The sequence below is a fragment of the Lepus europaeus genome, chromosome 17 (genome assembly GCF_033115175.1).
Source record: "Lepus europaeus isolate LE1 chromosome 17, mLepTim1.pri, whole genome shotgun sequence".
Lineage (NCBI taxonomy): Eukaryota > Metazoa > Chordata > Mammalia > Lagomorpha > Leporidae > Lepus > Lepus europaeus.
Window position 1 is genome coordinate 73,999,770 of NC_084843.1, and position 18,968 is coordinate 74,018,737.

Consider the following 18,968-nt stretch of genomic DNA (forward strand, 5'->3'; position numbering starts at 1 on the left):
AAAGCCTTACAGAGTGACTGGAACAGGCCCCTAGCCACTGGCTCTTGTCACATACAGATGGTAGCAGATTCCTCTTCCATGGGAAGGGAAGCACGGGGATTGCTCGGCAGTAGACGTGTGGTTAAGCGCTCTGCTTTGCTCACTCAGATCCTAAGTGGAATGAAGTCCATCATCATGTGGGAGAGGCCCTTGGCACAAAGTAGAAACAGCAGGGCTCCTCGTCGGAGAGCACAGATGAAGTTCTGGAGTTGCCAAGGAAGGAACAGAGGGAGAGGAGAATGAGGACAAAGCCAAGGTCCAGTAAGTGATGGGCGCCAGTGCTCTGTGGTCCTGACCTGTGCCACTTGGCAGTGAAGAGGAACCTCAGCATGCAACAGAGAGGAATGTGATTCCAGAAAAGGAGGGAAATATTTTCTCAGCCCTGCAGAGATTTTCTTTCCTAGAAGGAGCTGGCCAAGCCTTAGATTCCAGATGTTGTCAGATTGGCTTCTGTGTGGAGAAAGATGGCTGCCTCTTAGGCAGGATGCATGCCTTAGTCCATCTGAGCTGCTATAATTAAATATCACAAACAGAGTGGTGTATAAACAACAGAAACATGCTACTCACAGTTCTGGAGGCTGGGAAGCCCTATGGCCAAAGCCCTAGGCAGTTCTCTGTCTACTGAGGGTCTCTTCTCTCCGTGATGTCTACCTATGGTGTCGCAGTCACATAGTGGAAAGCAGAGGTGTTGAAGGAGGTGAATGCTGTGTTGTTACATGGCAGAAAAAGAAGTCACCTGGCTCCCCAGAACCTCTGCATGAAGTACTCAAGCACTCATGAGGACAGAGCCCTCATGCCCTAATCACCTCCCCAAGACCCCACATCTTAGCTGCACCACAAGAGGGTGAAGTTTCAATGCATTGATTTGGGAGGAGACACCTTCCAACCATAGCCCTTTCCAAAGACCACACTTCCTCAAACCATCAACTTGGGCTGATTATTTCAACATAAGAGTTTTGGGAGGATACAGACATCCAGACCACAGCATCAAATACTTCCCAACTTGGTTACTATTTTGCATTCCTTCTCTTCTCGTACTGAGAACTGAGAATAAACCAGTCAGCATTTTATCCTTGAATTTGACCTAAATCATTTTCTGGAAGGATGCTGACATGAAGGGAAAGCAATGGCCCAAAGCTGCACTGTGCAAATGATTCACAAAAGGCTCGTGTCCCTGTGGAAACATGTGGCCCTGCTGCTCCTGGGAGCCCTGATACAGGAAAGTGTCGTATCAGGCCGCCAGTCACCCATAGATGTCTCTTAGGGTGGCTTCTTTCCAGGGTCCACACTTCCATCCCCTCCAGGATTAGGGCTCTAGGGAAAGACTCACAGGAGGAAAAACAGTGAATTCACTCAAAGCACTTCTGCTTAAATATGGATTTCCTTCCTCTAATCATGGAACTACCTCTTCTGTTTCTGGAATCATGAATTTGAATGGTGCATTTCTGGGAAGGGAGCCGATAGATTTCAGTCAATTTTCAAAGAAATCCATAAGCCCCAAATATTCCACTTTATTGACTGAAATGTCACATATGAAGAAGTATTTGCCATGTTAACTGGAACAGAAACCATCTCTTATATTTTAGGGTAATTTGCAAGGGGCAGGTGGATCCATATATCTTGAGTAGCAACTGCATGTTGGGTAAATGTTCTAGAATCTGACAGATTTTAACCCCTGGAGCCTTCATCTCCCACCCACCCCTACCATGCTAATGGTTCCTGTGTAAGTTGACCTGCACTGAGTGGAAGAGGATGGACACATTAGCCACGGTCAGCCAGAGTCGATCACAGCAAGAGCATCCAGCTAGGTCTGCCTGATTCCAAAGCTGTGCTTCCTCTCTTTTCCTTCCCGGTCATAGGAAGCCCATTTGCTTCTTAGCTGTTGGGCTGGTGCCTGCCATGTCCTTACCATCTGAACTCCTCTCTAGACTGCCTTCATGTGCCCTGGAATCCATTTGTCTACCCTTGCCCCAGTCTGGATGGAGAATTAACTGGCCCCTATCCAGGATGCCTTACTAAGTTGACGGATGAGTCCCCAGTCTGTTTCCCCTTAGTGGGATGATGCTGATGTGCAGGGCCCCAGACTCCTGACTCTGACAATGGTGGCTGGATGGCTAACTTATCCTCTTTCCATGGACTTTCTTTCCTTGGGTCATTTCTCTGTTCCTTCGCTGGTGCTTTTTCAGACCGTCTGTTTTATCACTGTCTCACCACTGACTTTTGAAAAAACACAAAGATAGGTGACTTCAGCTACTGGAAAACAGATGGAGGGATGGAAGGTGTGTGTGTGTGTGTGTGTGTGTGTGGTGAAGGAGAGCAATAGTCTAACATAAGAATCACCACTGTCCAAATTATATTTTTTCATTCATACATGTGACAAAAACACTGCACATGGCTACTGAACATATTCCCGAGTATTTCTGGAGAGCTGCAGGCCCATAGTAGTTGCTGAATAGCTGTTGTGTGGTTATGGGGGAGTCAAAAGGACATAGACATTGGAGAATAAAACACCTAAGTATCTATTCTGGATCTGTAACTTCCAAGCTCCAAGAGTTTGAGCAAATGCTATCGTCTGTGCAATAGACATAAAGTTATGCCCCACACAGAGCAGCAAGCAACAGGTGCAAAGCAGCTGCAGCAGGGTGTGGTGAGCTCCTGAGCCAGGAGAGCCCCTTTTGCTTCTGCTTCTCCCACTCCTTCAAGGACACAGACAGAGCCTCTGGGCAGGGTAAGGTTTTCCAGCCTCCTTGGTCTTACTGTAGCAGGAATTAAAACCCCACTTGCAATTACTCTGAGTGATTGATTCGCGTTGCATGAAGATTTTATCACTTGGTTGAGGGTGAAAGTCACTCAATGATTAGCTGGGATCCTCCATTAAAACCCACTGCCCAAGACATTCTCTAATTACCCACAAATTCCTGTTGGGCTTTATAGTGTAATTGCTATTCATGGTCCAATTAAGGGGCAATTGCAAGCTGAGGGGAAAATGTGCTTTATTGCTTCAATTTTGAAATGCGTGTATCTCAGATCCTCAATCTACTCCTGGTCTAAAGAGTTCCACAGTGAATGCTACCCATGCTGCTGCAATGGGGCTTGGGGACTGTCTTCCACTGCCAGAATCCTGGGGAGGAGCTCTTTGGCAGATAACAGAACTTCTAACCAACCAGTCCTGGAAATTGTCCGTAGCAAGACAGCAGAGGGACCCATGAGGGGACCTGTTCTTTCTCAAGGTAGACACAGGTTTAAGACTTTGAAAAGAAATAATCAGATCTTTTCAGAGCTACCTGGATGGTTACAGCCCTGCAAGGGTGAAACCGGGCCTCCCTTAAGGTAAGGCTCCTGCCAACACTTAGGAGAAACACCAGTTCTGCTACTGCTCTTACTACACCATTACACTATCCTGGGCAAGTGCATGACGAAGGGACCGATCTGTTGATTGTTGCAACACAACTTGGCAGAGCTTAATGAAGGATTAAGCAATATTCAATAAGTTTCTCTACTGAGTACTTCTGGGAGCATTCAGCTCTTTAATTTGCATTGTAAATTTCAAAAGGGGGCCGTGAAGTGTCCAGGAGCACAGTGGCCAAGAGTGCAGACTTTGAAGTCAGAGACACCTGGGTACAAACATCTTATTCAGCTCTGCCGGGCCTCTTGACTCCCTGCATATAGAATAGGGCTTCCTTCAGAGATTTATGTGCGAGGATTAAATGAGACAATATATGAAAATCGCTTACCAGAGTATGTGCACTCAAAAATTGGATGAAAGTTAACTTATCATTATTCTTATTTTTATTTTTACTACACTTGATCTTAGCCAAAAGGCCTAGAAATGATTCTTATTTTTAAAAAGAAATGGGGTCATATTGTTCCATGGTAGCTGTTCACAGCCTCTCTTCTGAAAAATTGGAGAATCCTATGGAGAGGACCAACACCTCTCCAGAAGATTCCTCTAGGAAAACCCACAGGTGCTAATGTAGGAACTGAGGGTGGATGCTAGGTAGAGAAGAGCAGATTCCATTGCATTTTGTATGCAATTCACATTTCTCAATGGACACATAAGGACCCTGATGGGAAGGGTTGTTGGTTTACCATGAATAGATCAATCAAATGTGGCTGAGGAAGACAATTTCCTGAGGAAAAGCAAGGAAAATACCCAAGAGGACTGGGATTTGTGTGAAATTCAGAATATACCCAAGTAGGGGTAGAATAGAAACATGGGGTGGTGATCAAGCATCTACTGGGGATCAGATTACACCTTTGATCAACTGGGAACTGTCACATTGTCCAAAAGGATGGGAGCTGTCGACCAGTCATTGCTCTAAGGGACATTGTGGTGATGCTATGTCTGAGGTTCTCAGGGTGATCCCAATTCCCACCTTCAACAAGGGCCCCGGGAGGTGGAACTAGCACTGATCTCCAAGCACTGCCAAGCTTGCAGGGGATGGCCAAAGGCTTCCACCAGCTGCAGAAGCACTCCCCAATGTTTTGCCTACATGCAGGAGGATGTGCTCAGTGTTCCTTTATCTGTCAGAAGCCAGGGGTGTCATCCTTGAGAAACAGATGGCTAAGCTGCTTTCCTCTATTTCATCAAAGAGCCTGTTTCCTGTCGAACAGAATATGTCAAAGACCTCAAGTTTCCTGTGAGCTTGGTCCCATGGTTGCCAGGTTCCATTGGTGAAGCATCGTCTGTCCACACGCTGGTCCATTTTTCTCTGTTGCAGATTTTCCCAGAGACATGCGCGCGTGGTGCTCATAGATTTTCTCATTTGTGTTGATTCTGCATGCATAACAATGATCTGTCAGCTTTCATTTCCTTTAATGACTTTCTGGATGGGAAATGCTCCCTTGTCGAGTCCGTTTCTCATGCAGGCTTGACTTCACATGTAGAACTAGTCTGCCATAGTGCTGGCCTAAAAAAAAAATGCTCCCTTCCCTTTTATAGGCTGGCAGGAACCCCCAGTCCAAAGGAAGAAGGTAGCAGGGGTAAAGAGTCAGACAAAGATATTACTTAGAGATCTGCCACTAAGTGTCTGGCATTGGACAAGTCACTTAAATGCTGAATGCCTCAGTCTCCTCCTCTGTAAAATGGAGATACTGCCTACAAACCCTGTGTGACTGTGGTCAGGATTATGTTACAGTAATACTAGAGCTCTTCAAAAAGCCTATAAAAATGCATGTCATGGGAAACCTATGTATGGATTTCAATTTTTTTTTTGCACCAAAATAAATATCTTCTTGTTCCATTTTTCCACCAAGTTTTTGAATTATGTGTCAGATGGTCTCTTTCACCTGAGTTCTCCAGAGATGGACAAATATCAGGAAATGTAAACATCCCCAAAGCATAGAGAACACGTGAAACCATCTATTGTGCTTATTTGTTTGCATTTCTCTCTCACCTCTAGATTGCGGGTTTCTTATGGGCAAGAGCTATGTCTCATTTTCATCTGAGTCCCTAGTAATCAGTAATGTGTAAACAATTGTGGAACAAATGTAAATGCCAGCTGTATGCAGAGGCTGGATCCAGGCCAGTGGCTCCTACCTCAGGAGCTATCCAACCTAGAGTGGATGGAGCCTTCATGGGAAAGGCGTGAGCCCCAGGGGAAAGGCAATAATCCTATGGTACCTGAGGCCCTGAAAGGAGAACAACACAGCTCTGGGAAGATGGAAGCCCACCCAGGAGGCCGTGAGAGAAGGTGGGAGCTGATCTCCAAAGGAACTGGACCAGGACCAGCAGTACTGTGCTCATCAGGCGCTGAGGGTAAGGAGAGGGCAGGACATTGAGCAGGCTCCTGAGTGTTTACATGATCTTGTCTGTGGCCCATGTAGGAGTCATGGCATAAAGCCCTTCACAGAGAATGAGTCTGCCAGGGTTTGCACTCTCCTTTGCACCTCAAAGGACTCACAGCACAGGAAGTTGCTACCCTCTGAACAGGTCCTGCAGCTACTTGGCTGAGGTGGAAGGACAGGAGGCCTGGCAAGGTCACAGTACACACACACACACACAAATGCACCATTGTTACAATGGGAGGAGCCATGCACATTCATCAACCTCCCCAATCACACTCCTGGAAGCAGAAGTGGGTGGGAGTGGGACTGCAGACTTCCAGCCACTCTCACCTTCAATGTTCAACACAGCAAGAAAAGCTTCCCTGGGTGGAGGGCTGGGACGCCTTTCTGATTCTATAGGAGGATACTGGAAAGCAAGAGGCAGAGGAGGAGGTGATGGGAACTAGAAGTGGGAGTGAGGAGTAAAGAGAGGGCAGGGAAGGAGAAGGGACCCACTACAAGTCACACGGCCTCCAACATGAAGCCCCAGTCTAGTGCTAAATGGCTGTTGGTTTCCAATGCCCAATGAAGTGGAATGCGTCTTAAGTTCTTTTTAATTTTCTGCCCAGGGAATGCCTGGGCAGTAGGGGTGGGGTGCTTGTATGCATCACAAGACACTGTCCTGTGCAGCTTCATTGGGGAGGCTGGATGGCAATCAAGTCATTGCTGTGTTGGCTCCCATTAGGCTTGATGGAGATTATTTTTCTCCAGCTACTGAATCAACCAAGGCAGCCGCCTTTCCTCTGATGAGATATGCAGGCTTGCCTGGCAAATCTCCTTCAATGAGCAATGCATTAAGGGCATTGTTGGGAAGCAAGCTACCCTGGGAGGCTCACGAAGGCCTTCTGCAGGGCCCAGGCAGGTGCACCTTGGTCCCTGCAACTCCTCCTGTGTCGGTCCCACAGGAGCAGCCAGACACCGCCATCCAGTTATTGGGTCACATTCTATATGGGGAAATCAAGGGTAATAAAAATAGCACCTCACATTTGAAAAATGCTTTACAGTTCCCTAAGTGCTTTTCATGCCTCTCAACTGACTCAGTCCTCAGAATACTCTTCTGTGTGTGGCTGGGGAATATCCCATTGGACAGAAAAGCATTCTGCATGGCTGAGTCTCCTGCCTGACATCCTGTAGCAGCTTCTCCAAAGCCTGCCTCAGTGGTTTTTCTTCTGAGGGACACAGCTCCAGGAGACAGGGAGAGAGGCACCCTGTGGTCATCCATTGTCCTCCACGTGCAATCCACTTGAGCACTGTGCTCAAGTTAACCCTCAACCTCTCACTCACCTCCAGATTCACTCTTCTACTCTGTCTCACCTTCCCCGGCTCACCTCCACCAGCTCCGTGGTGCTCTCCACAGAAGGCAGCAAGGTGACCAAGAGGTGTTTTCCTTAAAGCACAAATACAAGCATGTTCCGTTGCTACCCAAGGCTCCTGAGGACAGCATCCAAGATCTGGCCTGGCCTGCCATGCCTCCTGGGTGCTCTATGTATCCAGGCTCCTGACCTGGGTCCTTTACAGATCCAGAGGCCTCTCCCTCCTGGGCCCTCACTCAGGTGCTTGCTTTCCTGAGTGATTATAATGATTGCAATAATGATAATAACTGCGAGAATCAGGAAGGTGATGATGAGCATATATCATTGACGGTTTTACTATCAGTTATTGAATTTACATATCTGTTTAAACATCCAGGCATAGGCACAGAGTGTCTGTTACAATACAGGCACCTGCCCACTGAGCAGATCTCAGTTCCAATGTTGCTTTTCAGAGAGGCCTTCCCCACAAGCCTCCCTAAAATTATCCCCCCTCCGCTGCCACTTGTCACTCTTTGTCCTGTCACTATATTTTGTCACAGCTCATTTTCTGTACGTTTCTGCATGGGATTGTCCTGTCTGCAGTGCCCCGCCACTGACAGAGTGCAACCTACTTGAGAACAATGACAGTGTGTCAGGTGTGCTGGCTAATTTCATGTGTCAATTTGACTGGGTTAAGGGATATCCAGATAGTTGGTAAAACATTGTATTTGCGTGTGTCTGTCTGTGGGGATATTTCTGGAAAAGATTAGCATTTGGACCCAAACAGAGTAAAAAGGAAGAAGAAAGGAATTTGCTCTGTTTGGGCTGGGGTGCTCATCTTCACCTGGCCTTGGACACTTGTGCTCCTGGTTCTTGGGCCTTATATGTGGAATGAATTGCAACCCCAGTTTCAGTGGCTTTCATCACATCACAGGATATCTTAGGCTCCATAATTATGTTACCGGTCCCTCATAAGAAATCAATCTATCTACTATCTATCTATCTATCTATCTATCTATCTATCATCCATCATCTACCATCTGTCATTTATCTATGTATTCATCATCTATCTGTCTTATTTAGTTCTGTTTCTCTGGAGGACTGCCTCCTATGTCACGCTGGTGTACTCAGTAGCCCCATGCCTAGAAAATGCCTTTGGTCGTGGCATTGATTGAGTCAGGACCACTTGGATGATGGGTTAACTTGCCTGATGTCATTAAATGGTAGAGCTAAGAGTGGATGTGGGGTTTCCTGACCCTAAAACCAGCCTCTAATCTCAGTGTCACAGAGAATTTATTTTCTGTTGTCCCCACATCAGTTTGACTCAGCACACAAGAGTTCACTTGCTCATCAAATCCATGAGAGGCCCCTGCCCTAGGACTTACCCTGTCTGTACACTCCCCATTCCTGTCTCTCTAAACTACGAGCCACTTGTCATCAGGAATGGCCAATACTAGTTCTTGGCATGGTAACTGCAATCAAGAAGGTCCTGCCATTGTGGAGTAAGTGTGAAGAAAAGTAAGCTCACTTGGGCTTAGCATCACTTTAGGCCAGTGCTGCACAAAGTGAGGTCACTGGGAGTTTGTTATAAATGCAGATTCTCTGGCCCATCCAGACATATTGAGACAGAAATTCTGGGGATTGAACCCAATGCTCTGTGTTGTGATCTTGACATGTGCTAAACTTTGAGAATCATGGTTTTAAATCAAGGACTGACATCACTAAACAGATTTAACACAGATTCCCTCAGGCCATGGGGTAGTGCTGTCTCAGCACTGCAGGTGGAATAAGCTGCAATCACCAAGCCCCTGCTTGAACAATCAGCTACTGCTTGCCCTGCTACTTGGTGCATGCATGCAAGCCCTTCCTATGTGGTGTTCTGCTACTTCCCATAGGAACCTTGGCTGAGTCTGTGACTTGACTTAGTGCTCTGCTAGGAAGGTGAAGCTCCCCCTTCTCTTTCAGGTGCTGTCTAATGCCCTGTTTTGCTTCTTTTGGTCTTCTGCCCCTGTTAAACTTGATTAATACTACTACCCAGGCTCCTGATGAAGAACTACCACCCTTCTTCAATGCCAGTCCAGAACGGAATGGCCCTCTGGGGATGCAGGGCTGGTGGCTGACTTTCTTCATAGTCAGGCACACAGACAAGTTTTTGCCCTGAGCTCTGTCTCCACCTGTGCCTGAGTACTCCCCTCAAATGTCAGGCCTGACAATCAGCCTGTGGAGGGGCCAGGTTTTCAGGGTGCAAGTCACTCTTCACTGTGCCTCTACCCTGGCCCCTAGTGGCAAGAGACACCTTCCCTCTGAAATCCATCCATTTCATCCTTGAAAAGCTCAGGCCTTTAGGATGCCCTCTTAGCACAGCACAACCTATCCCTCTACAAGTTCTGCCCATGGCTTCTACCCCTACCGGCCCATATAGCTTCCCTTCCTTATAATCCCCTGCTCCAAGGACACACTGATGACTCCCCAGGTACCACCATCACTCTGGGGATGCTTCAAGCACTATCTGCTTTGATCATCACTCACTATGAATGTTAAGCATGTTTAATGAAATGGAGACAAAAGGCTCAAGTCACACAGTTTTACCCAGCCAGGCTGCAGTGCTTCCAGCTTGGGGAAACATGATGAGAGACGGGACAGGTCTGTGTTGGGGACTGTCGGAGCAACCCAGAAGCTTAGCTCCGAGCACAGGAATGTTCCTACTTTGGGTCACTTCATTGTATTTTTGGAATACGCCCTGTGGGATTACAAGCTTGGTAGGGCATAGGAAAGCACGTGAACCTTCTCACAGCCTTGTAGATGCATTACAGGGGCATGTGACAGAAAGCTGGCAAAGGAAGGGGGCATGACAAGGTTGAAGGCAATTTTTCAGGCTAGAACAGCTAGGCTCCAGACAAGGTCTCTGCTGCAGTTCTTCATCCATGTGTTTGTGTGACTTCCTAGAGGTTCCAGCCTATCTCCTCCAGCCACAGGAGATGTCAGTCTCTCCTGAGTGGCACCATTGTGGAAAAAAATCATCAGCAACACCCTCCCCTTGAGTTTCATTAGATTTGGAGCTCATCATTGCTTCTGTGCATCATACTGAAGTGTAGACCCTTGAATAGCTCTGGGATATCAACGTGAGTTCTAGAATCAGAAAAAAGTAGTGCTAAATCTCTATCGCCCACTAACCCTAGAACAGTGGAAAAATCACCTTATCTCCTTGCATTTCAAATTTCCCCAGTTCTAAAATGAGTGGGGGCAGGCATTTGATCTAGGTTTAAGATACCAGATGGAATGCTGGCATTGCATCAGATTGCCTGAGTTTGAGTCCAGCTCTACACCTGATTCCATCTTCCTGCTAATGCACAGTCTTGGTGGCAGCAGATGATGGCTTAGCTAGTTGGGTTCCTGCCTCCCATGTGGGAGAGACCTGGACAGAGTGCCTGACTCCTGACCTCAGCCTCAGTCCATTGCTGCAGACATTTAGGGGTCAAACTAGTGGATGGGAGATGGTTCCCCCTCTGTCTTTCTCTGTGTCCCAGGTAAATAAATGAAGAAATAAATCTTTGAAATAAGGTAGGTATATGAATAAAAGCTACAGACCTCTTTGAAAGATGAAGAGAAATAATTCATCTGAGGTGATAGCAAATATTGACATTAATATTAAATGACTTTCCTAGCCTAACTCCTTTTTCTGGGTCCTCCATCACTGTCTCCCAGGTTCACAATGCTCTTACCTGATGCTTCACTCACATGATCCAGTTTCAGACTAGCTTCACATTTTTAAAGATGTATTTATTTATTTGAAAGGCAAATAAATAAAGTTAAAGGGAGAGGTAGGGAGGGAAAGAGAGAGGGGCAGAGAGAGCGAGAGGGAGGGAGAGAGAGAGAAATCTTCCACCTGCTGGTTCACTCCCCAAATGGCCCCTGGGTCTAGGCCAGGCCAAATCCAAGATTCTGGAAGTGCTTTGGGAGTCTCCCATGTCAGTATCAGAGGCCCAAGCACTTAGGTCATTTTCTGCAGCCTTCTAAGGCACATTAGCTGGGAACTGGATTGGAAGTGAAGCAGACAGAACTTGAACCAAAACTCATATTGTATGCTGGCATCTCAAGCGGCAGTTTAACCTGCTCAACCACAATACCAGCTCCAGGTTTCACATTCTTATATCATTTTGTGCTATATCCATTCTTGATGGTTGTTCCCAGGTGCAGATTTCCTGCTTTCTTTTAGCTTTATTTTGTGCCTCGAAATTCCACCCTCTCTACCCAGCACTTTGGGGCTCTTCTTGCCTTGCAACCCTAGACCTGACTTGACCCATGAACCATTGGGTTTTGATTGCAATGTCTCAATTCAATGTTGAGAAAGGTTTAAGGGTTCAAGTAGAAAAAGCCAATGGATGGGATCTAAAATGCTTTCCTACTATGGAATATGCATGCTGTCATAATTCCAGTCTCAAGAATGAAGCAAGAAGGCTGGACCTTGTGGCACAGCAGGTGAAGGCACCACTTCCTGTAAAGGTGCCCACATTCTGTACCAGAGTGCTTGGGATGGAGCACTTCCTATCCAGCTTCTAGCTAACGTGCATCCTGGAAGGCAGCAAGTGATAGTTTAAGTACTTGGGCCCTTAACACCCAGGTGGGAGACAATGATGGAGTCTCTAGTTCCTAGCTTTAGTATGGTCCAGCCCCAAGATATTGTGGGCATTTGGGGAATGAGTAAGTGCATGGAAAATCTCTCTCTCTCTTCCCTCTTTCTCTCTGTTACTCTACCTTGCAAATAAATAAAAATGAATTAATAGACATTAATGAAAGAATGAGGCATGATGTTACTTTGCCAAAGATAGGTAGAGAAGTCTGCTTCTCCTGGCATCCCACAATAACTCTGGGTTTTACCAAACCAACTGGCTAGGTAAGGGCTGAGATATAAGAGGACATCCACAAAGAATGTAGGCTAGACCTTGGAGCCTCTGAAGATGACTAACGAATCAGGTAACTGAGTGGGGAATGAATGTGCACCACTGAGCTCTGTGGTAGGTGGCTATATGTTCACAGGTGGCTGGGCTCTGGGGCTGGAGAGAAATGCTCTCAGCTGGGTTTCTCCCCAGCTTGCCTTTGTGAGTGCTCCCGTCTCATTCCCACAGCAGTGTACACCTTGACCCCAAACTCTGGACTCTTGCCAACTCTTCATGACTTAGCACAGTCTTTTCACCCTTTCAGGACTATAACAGGCTGAGAAAATCAGATGTCCCTGTTTCTGGGCCATCTAGAGATGGGTGATACGCAGTAGTCCAATTAGTTCAGAGGGACTGGGTGACAAGACCTGGACCTGAGGACAAGCTCCACTACAGCTGAATGACTTGGCAGTGAGTTTCTGGAGTCCATAACCTGTTTCCATGAGATAGGTCGCATCCTTATGTGTACAATGTTAGATTAAATGATAGAACAAATGAAAATTGTCTAGCATAGTCTGACACTTAACAGGATTATTAAAAAGCTTGTTTCGTCAGCCTATTTCTAGCTATGGTGTTGGAATAGGAGTAGAATCCAAGTTATATGTTGCACTCTCACAAATCATCTGTTAGGGCCCCACTCCATGAATACATTGTATTCAGCTCTGTGGGCAATAAAAAGAAACAAAGATGGATTTACAAGCTTCAGCAATTCATGAAGAGCTAGGAGAGATAAGAGAAATGATGGCTATAGAAGAAGTATAGTGAGCCCTAGACAAAGACATCTAAGACTGCTGTGCCTGTGGAGGAGGAAAGGTGACTCGCTTTTACCAAGTGTCTGCTTTGTCTTAGGAATTACATTAGGAACTTTCAACCCTTATTTCCTGTAATCCTCACAGCTACATCGTTGAATAGCTCCTAACTCCATTTAGTAGTTGTGACAACTGGGGCTGGTGTTGGACACAGCAGTTAAATTGTTGCCTTGGATAAATGTATCATATATTGAAGTGTATGGTTCACATTTCAGCCTTCCATTCTGATTAAGTTTCCTGCTATTGTGCAGGGGAGGCAGTGGATGGCAGCCAAAGGACTTGGTCCCCTGCTACCCATATGGGAGAACTGTATGGAGTTCCTGGCTGTTGGCTTTGGCCTAGATCAGCCTTGAATGCCAGCTGCTGTTGGCATTTGAAAAGTGAAGCCATAGTGCTGTACCTGAGTGAGTGCAAACAAAGGAGCTCCACACATTGATAAAATTTGATGGTCTTCTATTGCCGGCAGTGGAGAGTGGGCTCATGCCCTAAAGAACTCTTGACTCTCAAGCCCAAAGCAACAGCGTTTATAAAGGCAAGAACCACAAAATCGGAAGGGGAATACATGGTTACTAGGATTGGGGGGGATACATGGTTACTGGGGTCAAGCTGACCTAAAACCTATGCAAAACTAGTATCAATTATAATCTTGACAATACCAGTTACAATCTTAACAATTCCAATTATAATCTTGACATTAATCCAGGTATTGGTTTTAATCATATGTAGGACATAGACAAATTAGATTTTTATCATTAACCCAGGTGCAGCCTATTTACTTCCACGCTTGAGCGATCATGCTGGGGGTTTCTATGCTCTGCCAAGTGTGATGTAGTGGACTGCTATTCTTTAACTCTTTTAGATCATAGTTTCAGACCAGAGTCTCAGGGTGTGGGGGGGCACCTTCCCAGAATGGAGTCTCAGATTCTCCAAAATGGAGTCCCTACTGTCAAGGTGCTACTTCAATAGTTGGAAGATATCTCTCTTTGCCACTCTGCCTTTCAAATGCATAAATAAATCTTGATAGAAATAATTGTGAAAACTGAAGCTCAGAAGAGTCAAATGACTTTCCATGGCAGGGGTGGGAGAACTCTGCTATTGCTGTAATTTTTCACTGGATAAAAGGAAAACTACAAGTAATTCTGCAAAAGACAGGTGGGCATCATGGACATTTTGTTGTGGCAATGGTAACTATGGAAACAGAAGCCTAGCTTCTCTTATTGGTGCTGAGTGTAGATAGCATGGGCTGGGCTGCAAAAGGAAACTCATGTGTGATCTCTGATGACTACAATGGGAAAGCATCTGATGAAGACTCATTAGAAAGTACCTAGAATATCTTCATGAGAAAAAGGGCTGTGGGTACTTCCTAAACTGTGGCCTCAGAAAGTAGACCATGAATAACAACAGAAGTAAATAATTTTTAGAAAATTCAGAAGAATAACAAAAAAGAACTTGGTTGGTAAGCATAATGATTGGATCCGTGTAGATAAAAGGAAAGGAGCAATGATATTCACCTGGAATTTATCAGGTATGCCAAAAATTTTGCATGGTGCATTTGCACACAATGATTGGGCATTTGGTGGGAGAATATTTAGAGGGGGTGACATTGGACCTAGAGAAACAAAAGCAGTATCCCGAGTGGAATGAGGATGCAGTCAGAGAGCTGCAGGAGTGGCCATGTTGACAGACCCTCCATGCAAAGGAGGCCCACAGAGAAGAAAGCAGAATTGAGGATGGGGTGGAGGGACAGGAAGATAAAGTGTTGATGAAATTCAGGTGCAAGTCAGGCCCATCCTTGGGTTGCATGGTTTCATATACCACTACATTGTGTCTAAGCTTAGGTGGCTTGACCCAGAGTGTTCTTTACTTACAACTCAAAGAGTCCTGGCAACTGTGAAAATGAGTTTCTGCTGTATCTTTAGATAACAGAAATATCAGGCACATTATAGATGTCAAAAGATATTACTGAGGTGATTGAGTGGTATGCATGATCCTTATAAGCAATTGTAAGCAATAATTCAGAAACGGAAGTGGAACCCATGTCTCTTGATTTCTAGTTCATTGTTCCTTTAACTACTTTACTAACAATATAAGAAAAGACTTGTACTTCTGATATACAAGCAAGTATGTCTCTCTCTCTCTCTCTGTCAAATTATCTTTCTACTTTTCATTATTTAAAACATCCTACAAGTAATGCATGCAGACTTTTACATTAGAACAGATCCACCCACCACACTCCTGTTTCATTCTCAATCACAGCTTGATAAGTACCCTAATAGACCTGCTATCTTTTATATAAAGTTAATTACCAATTTGACAATCATCTTTGAGCAAAAAATCTATTAATCTCTTCACACCAATCCAAGGAGGAGGGACAGTCAGTGAGATTCAGATGAAATGGGTTGGGCTGTACTAGTGATTTCCAACATGGAACGATGGGTATGTGGGGGATCATCACTATTCTCTCTACTTGTGCATGTTTCATGCATATGAACTGTGCAACAATACAATTTCATTATAAAGTCAGTGTGTGTGCAGGGTAAAGAATTGGAAAACACAAGAAAGGCAAAGTAAGCAAATCAAAACATAATAATCTCACTACTAAGAGTTTACAGTTGAGTGTGTATACTTTTGTTTCATATTATATCAGGTATATGCACAGACATACATAAACACTCACAAATAATTCATTTGTGTCTTTTATTTAAACAAAATTAGGCCAAAGTATTCATGTTTTTAATTAACTGGATTTGTCCTTATTTTATTATTGGGGAGGAGCCATTCTATTTTTCTAGGCTTCCAACTGAATAGTCAATATTTTAATCTCAATAACGTCCATTCAAATTTCTCCAACCATCTTTAACAATGCATTTATTTGTCTGTAAGCACCCAACAGAGGACCTGTCATGGCATCTAGTTTTTATATTCTTTAAAAGCCATGGAGGAAAAAACAGCTTTATTGTGATAAATTACATACTTTTTAATTCACTCATTTAGAGTGCAAAGTTCAGTGTTTACTGGTATCTTCATAGGATTATACAACCATCACAATCTTATTTTGGAATATTTTTATCACTCTCCAAATTACCAGTCATTCCCCTCTCCCCACCTGCTTCTTCACATTCCAAGGCTACTGCCCGTCTCTAGACTTTTGTTTATTCTGAACATTTCATATAAGTCAAATCACTCAATATGTGGTCTTTTGTGACAGGCTTTTTCTTTTAGTATAACATTTGCAAGGATTGTCCATGTTGCAAACTGTTTTGGTATTTCTTTTTAGTGTCAAATAATAATCCATTTTGTGAGTATACAGTAGCCCCCCTTTATCGGTGATTCTGCTTTCCATAATTTCAGTTAATTCTAGTTACTGGGGCTAAAAATGTCAAATGAACAATGCATAGGTCTAAAACTGGGCATTGTTCTGAGTAGCCTGATGAAATCTCATGCCATCCCACTTCGTCCTCCCTGGATACAAGCCATACTTTGTGCAGAACATCCATCTCTCTATGCTGTCTGCTACTGGTCACTTAGTGGCCACATAAGGTCAACTGCCATGGCATCACAGTGCTTCTGCTCAATCTGTCCTATCTCACTTAATAATGGTCCCACAGTGCCAGAAAGTAGTGATGCTAGTAATCTGGATATACTAAAGAGGAGCTATAAATACATCCTTTAGTGAAGAAGTGTAAGTTCTTGACCTAATATGGAAACGAAAAAACATTCTTGCTGACATTGCTTTTTTGTTTTGTTTTGTTTTGTTTTTCGGACAGGCATAGTGGACAATGAGAGAGAGAGAGACAGAGAGAAAGGTCTTCCTTTTCCATTGGTTCACCCCCCAATGGCAGCTGCGGCTGGCACACCTCAATGATCCAAAGCCAGGATCCAGGTGCTTCTCCTGGTCTCTCATGCAGCCGCAGGGCCCAAGGACTTGGGCCATCCTCCATTGCACTCCCGGGCCATAGCAGAGAGCTGGCCTGGAAGAGGGGCAACCGGGACAGAATCCAGTGCCCTGACAGGGACTAGAACCCGGGGTGCTGGCACCACAGGTGGAGGACTAGCCTATTGAGCTGCGGGGCTGGTGGACATTGCTAAGATCACTAATGAGTTGTTGTTAATCTCTTACTGTGTCTAATCTATACATTAAGCTTTATCATGGGTATGTACATAAAAGAAGAAACATAATACATATAGATTTCAGTAGTATCTGCAGTTTCTTTTTAAAGAAAAAATATTTATTTATTTATTTATTTATTTATTTCAAAGGCAGAAAGAGAGAGAGAGGAGAGAAAGGGAGAGAGAGAGATATCTTCCATCTGCTAGATCACTCCTAAAATGGCCATAATGGCTGAGTCTGGGTCAGGCAAAAGCCAGGAGCCAAGACTTCTTCTGGGTCTCCCATAGGGCTTCAGGGGCCCAAGCACTTGGGCCATCTGCCACTGCTTTCCCAGGCACATTAGCAGGGAGCTGGATTGGAAGTGGAGCAGCCAACACTTGAACTGGCATGCATATAGGATGCTGGCACTGCAGGTGGGGGTTTAACCTTCTAAGACACAGTGCCAGCCACAATATCTGCAGTTTCAAGAATACATCATTGTTCAGGGTCTCTTATGGAGAGAGGGGATGCCTGTGCCACATTCTTTCTATCTATTAATTCAATTAAGGAATTTGAGTTGTTTCTACTTTTTAGACTTTATGAATGATGCTGCTATGAACACTTGTGCTCAGGTTTCTGTGTGGATACACATACTCATTTCTCTTGTTAATGACATGAACTTGTTGGGTATATGGTAACCCTCAGCATTTTGAGAGCTGTCCAAACATGGAATCTAAATGAGTGAAATACACAGTATGTGAATTATATTTCAATAAAGCCATTGTTGTTAAAATGATGTTGGACATTTTCCTTCAGCTTATTTAAAAATAGTTTAGCCCTACTAGTAACGTTCCACACTGAGTTATTTACCGAATGTCCCAGATAATCCACTCATGTCAGTTGGAACTAGAAAATATGTTTCTACCACATGGGTTCTGAGAATTGTGTTCTTTACAGATCTCTTTGCCTGTCGTTGGAAGGTTGGGGGTGGAGGAGGGAGCAGCCCTGTGTATACATACAGACTCAAAGGGAAACCTCTAAATATTGTGTTGCTTTTTCTCTGTCTGCCTTCTTCCCCTATGATATTCGTCCTGGAAATTCTGACTGCCACTGGATCCAGGAACTTGGATCTCTAAGTCCTCAACTCAGTGAGGGTCCAGGCCTGTGTTCTCCTTCCCTTCCTCTGCCATTCTCTAGAAAGTAGCTCAGAAATCTGGATGATCACACGGGAGACCTGCGTGGAGATCCTGGCTCCTGTTTCAACTTGGCCCAGCCTTGGCTGTTGCAGGCATTAGGGAAGTGAACTGACAGATGGAAGATTTCTCTGTCTCCCTCTCTCTGTCATTCTGCCTTTTAAATAAATAAAAATAAACAAATAGTAAATTTTTTTTTTTAAAGAAAGAAGTCTAGGGGTGATTACAGGGCTCACTTCACTTTTGGTTTCCTCTTCACTCAGATATCACAGTCCTGTCCTGCCTTGGTGAATAGCTATTTCATATATACTGTGTCAAGTTTTCTACTTTTTATGGAAAGTAAGTAAATCCAGTATTTGTTCATCTTTTTGACACCAATTTGGTTTTTAAGCTCTAACTCATCACATGGATTTCATGGACCAATTTAATAATAGAACTAATTGGTCCTTCTTTTTCTCCCATTGCATAGATACAGATCAAAGTTCACAGTCACAATCATTATGGTTTAGAATGTTTTCCCAGGGAAGGAGTGCATTGTGAAGGGGTTGGTTTCAACATGGCATGGAGGAAGTGGCTCTGATCAAACACTATTATACAGATGCCTTGGTTTTTATAAATCCAGGTGGGTTTCAGAGTTGCCTGTTTTTACTTAAAAATAAGCACATAAATTAGAAAAAAAATTCTATGGGTGTATCAGGGAGGACAGAAATGTATGCTGCTGAACATGCTGAAACTCTGTTGCCAACAAACAAGAGCCAAAGCTACAGGTTTATAGACTATTG